A 4,594-nucleotide genomic window follows, 5' to 3' on the forward strand; every position below is an offset into this window, starting at 1 on the left:
CTGAATTTCTCTCACCGCTTTTTGGAGCTCGTTCGCAACCCCGCAGCGTCCCGTGAGGCAGCGAGCAGTCCCGGCTGAGCCCACCCGCGCTCTCGGACACCCGCGCTGCCCCCTGCCCCACGCAAACCCCTCGCTCCCGAGCGAAGCCCTCCTCCGTTCCTTTCCTCCTGCACAAAAAACATTCATCTTTCCTGCCCTTCCCGGGCAAGCTTTTGTTTCTTAGTGCATCCCTTTTGGCCCTGGAGGGCAGCGTGTGCTCCGTGCTGGGCAGGGTGGGAGGGAAACATCACCCACAAGAGTTGCTCTTGCTGGTGTGGTAGATGAATCAGGCCTGCATGGCGAGCGAGCGAGCCTGGTGACCTGGTCCTTACTAAGAGGACGTAGTTGCCCGGAGGCCCCAGTTCTCAGCCAGAGTTTGTTAAGTCACATACCAAAGCCCAGCTTAAGTCTCACGTGAAAGTCGTTCTCCACCACCTCAGTGCATGCGTCCTGTCTTTATGCTGTAACTCCAAAAAGCACGCTCCAAAATCAGACCGCTTGAACCTACTCGCAGCAGTCTGCTCTCTGCTTGAGGCCTTCTCGGAAGATACAATGGCACCTCAGAAGCCCCCATAAGCTCTCCGAGACCTTCCAGGCTCAAGAAATCTGTCAATCCCCGCCTCCAGGTGCTGCTTTCAGGCCAGCACGCTGAGATAGTCAACTGTGCAACTTAAGAGGAATGAATTTGCTTGCTGGTACCTTCGCCGTCCTTTCTGGATCACCCCTTGCTGTGCTTGTGATCAGAAGGCAGCCCTTGGCGAGATGCTGCAAGTCTCTGTGCCGGCACACCTCGGCCCTCCCGGGAGCTGGCTGCTGTGAGCCGTGGGCAGAGGCTGTGCAAAAATGGCATCAGGTGTTCCCAGCCTGGGGCGGGAGTCTGGGGAGCTGCGGTTTCTGCCTGCCAGATGTGCTGTCATTAGTGTGGGAAGGTGATCCGAGTCCTCCGTGCTTCTCCCCCACCAAGGGTTTCAGCCTCCAGGTGGAGGAAGGGGAGAGGAATGATGGAGGGGTGTCAGCAGGGGGGAGCGACTGGGGACTCCGGATCAAAGCTGTTTGCTAGCAGGCAGGGGGCAAGGGGAGGAGGGGGCGATCTGCTTCTGACCCATCCAGAGAAAATGAGGGTGAGGAGCGATGACAAATAACACGCTTGCGCCATGAGCTGCCTTCTACAAAGGCAAGGGGGGAAAAAAAAGCTTCAGAGTCAATTCTTGGCTTTCCTGCCCTGCTGCAGCCCTGCGTAATGTTCCTCTGGAGCCAGCTCCTGCCCTGCAGATAAGCAAAGCTGCGGAGAGGCACGGAGGTGGGGGAGAGGCTGTGCATAAGAAGAAAAGGGGGGCTGGCTCGAGCTGAGCGAGGGAGTCGGTAGCAGTGCAGGTCTCACACGAGTTCCAGTGTGCCTGATCTTCTTCAGCCCCCCTCAAAACCAGTGGCTGAGCAGGAGCCCTGGGAGGCAGAAGCAGGCTGTTGAGTGCCGCTCGGTGCAGAGAAGATTTAGGGAGGGGGATCTGCGTGTGAGGCGCTAAGGGAGTGCGACGGGGCAAATCCAGGTGGCCTGCGATGCTCTCCTCTCCAGGGCCCCTCTGTGGCCCCTCTTTCCTGACCTTTCTTGCTAGTCCTGCTGTCATCCCACAAGCACAACTCCCGAACCTCATCTTGTCACAGGGATGATGCAAGTGCGGTGTGGGAGGCAGCAAGACACGTTAAAATGCTGCTTGCCATTTTACATCCTGAGTTTAAGCAGTGTGGTTGTTTTCTTGACGTTCAGAGGAGATTTTGAATACTCTCAATCAATGTGGGAGCAAGGGTATAGGATTTAAAGGTTCCCCCATAATCTTGAGACCCCCCAGGTAACCAGTGTATGGAAGGGTTTGATAGTGCCATTGAACTGATAGATACATTTAAAAGCTTGCTAATAAAACCACCACCAGCCACCACAACCAGCCTCCAGTCTTGTAATCGTTTGTAATCCACCTCTCCCAATTTGTATTTTTTTTTTTCCTACTGTCTTTATTTAGACCATAAAGTAAAGTTGCCACTTTCTAACTGGGCCAATTAATTCTGCTTGGGCTGTATTACGTGTGTGAGCAGGCTGAGGTCTGCACGTGCAGCAGCCCTTTGTGGTTTTGCATTCAGCCCTACCATTACAAGGGGCTTTTCCCCAGTTACTTCCCAGTTTCATGTACCCTCTTAACAGAAGGTAGGTCTGTATTACCGCCAGGGAATGTTTAAAAGATTCACAAAGGTTGAGGATCTCTTCTTCATTAGCACCCAAGACCAGGACCACGTGGTTTCATCCTAACAGTCTCTCCGTAACCAGAATTGAGCTGCGGCCAGCCAACGTGTTTCGTTGTAGGTGCCAGCCGAATTCGGATGCATGGGCTGCTCAGGGGCAATGATTCACACTCATCCCCTGCCCTCTGGAAGTTGCCTAGGATTTCAACCTCTTGTCTCATTGAATTGGGAACAGCCAACTGTCTTTCTGAAAAGCTTCCAAACACAGTGAGGAGGGCAATCTAAGGGCATTGCCTCTGGTGAGGAGGACCGGTGTTTGCGGCTGCTGTTGCAGCAGGTCCTGCAGGACTGGAGTAGACCATCCTCTAACATGACCTGAAGGGGTTTATTCTGCTCACAACTCACTCGCAGATGTCACAGATGGAAGCCGTCTTCCCGTGGGGAAAGTCCTGGGATCATAATTATAGAGGCTGAGAGTTTAGAAAAATGCATGTGAGAGACTGACCTGGAGTGTAAAGGTCTTTGGACACCTCTTTATTTCTCTGTGTGTGTGTGTATTCCGCCTGCGGACCAAGCTGCTGGAGGGAGCCCATCTTTGATAGCAGTCTTGCAGGACATTGCATTGGGTTTTTATCCCATCCCTCTGGCCAAACAGTCCCAGTACCTCAGTTGGCTTTACCTGGTGCTTGCCCCAGCATAGATTCCCCCCAGGAGCAGAAACAACATCTGGACTTTGCTCCCTCTGTGAGGAGGAACCTGTGGGGTCCAAGGCTCCCCTCTGCAGATGCAAACTCTGACCAGGGAAATGGCCGGTCCTTCTGAGCAGCTCCAAGAGTTCAGCTCCGTTAACATTGAGAAAACAGTGGCTTCATTCAGCTCAAGCTGTAATTGTGGGAAGAGGCCAGGTCTGCTCCTCCATGGAGATCACCATGACCTGAAACTGCTTCCCAGAGATGTCTAAGTGGTCCCTGGGCTGCTGGGGCAGAGGATGGAGCAGACCTCAAAGGAGGTATGGTGTGGGGAGGCTGTTTCCATTCCTCATGTCAAACTATGCTGCTGCCTCTGCTCTGGCTCTGGGAGGATCCTCGGCTCTCGAGTGCCCTCGCGAGGGATCTGCAGAGCCCTCTCCTCGGAGTGAGCATAACTGTGCAGTCCGGCCAAAGCGGGGAGAGGCCAGCGGGAGGTCTGCTTATGAATTTGCTCCCTCCTTGTGCTGGGAACACACTTGCAAGCTGTATTCTTCGAGCCTTTTCATTGCAGGCTCTTGGATCCGCGTCCTACAGGCTGAGGCCAAGCTCCTTTGTGCAATTCATTGTACAGCTGCTTCCCCTGGAGAGGCGAAGCGGGGAAATTAAAAAAAAAAAAGTCTTAAGCTCCCAGTATCTGCAAATCTCTCTTACAAGGGAAGTTTTGTAGGCTTAAAAGCGATCCCTAAGGGACCAGCCCTGCGGCAGCGGAGCCTGCCCATGCAGGAGCTGTAGGAGCTGTAGGAGGGTTAAGCTGTGGACGAGCTGCCAGAGGTTAAAGCTCAACTTTTCAAGGAGAAACGTTGCTCAGCTGGGTTCACTATCTTTGCATCCTGCCTTCTTCCAGCTTTAGTCCGTGCTGGTGCAAAAGGGTAAAAAGAGATGTGGCACGATGTGCCTGTCACAGGGACAGGGATGCTGCAGGCAGAGCAGGGTGGCGTGCAAAGCCTGTGCAGTGCCAGCTGGGCCACTCGCCTTTAAACTGGGGATGACGAGTTTATGTCAGCTTGCAAGGCAGCAGCACGCTCACATGTATAATCAGCGTTGATTTTGTGGCGGAGCAGTCCAGACTGGCCTTCCAGAACTGGTTTTGCTGCTCAGCTGAGCTGCTATGTAATTTTCAAGGTAATTCTTAGGTTCCTGAGCACCTTGTGGCAGCACATCCTTCCCTGCAGAACTACTGCTGAGCAGGACTCAAAAAAATAAAAAATAAAAAAAATAAAAAAAAAAGGAAATAGGCCAAGTAGAATAAGAATAATTTTTTTTTTTTTTGTAGATGAGGAATTGAAAAAGAATTTCGTTTTAGCATTGATGTAGCAGCAGGCAACTGATAAGCTCCAGCCAAACCCATGGCCTTGCCTTGGTTGGGCAATGTGTGTTTGTGCAGGAAGAGACGCTCCCGGAGAGAGTATGAGGTAGGTGCATGGGGGACAGTTGAAGGGAAGAGCTGCCCTTAGTGCAGGTGGATGCAGTGCCCAGGAGCAATAAATTCATTTACCTCAGATGGTGCAGAGCTGGACCATGTCCTGCTCCGTCCTGGTCTTGTGCCGACCTGAGGCAGCCGTCGGAGAGCCGGT

The sequence above is a fragment of the Fulmarus glacialis genome, unplaced genomic scaffold, assembly GCF_000690835.1.
Source record: "Fulmarus glacialis isolate BGI_N327 unplaced genomic scaffold, ASM69083v1 scaffold18692, whole genome shotgun sequence".
NCBI classification, from domain to species: domain Eukaryota; kingdom Metazoa; phylum Chordata; class Aves; order Procellariiformes; family Procellariidae; genus Fulmarus; species Fulmarus glacialis.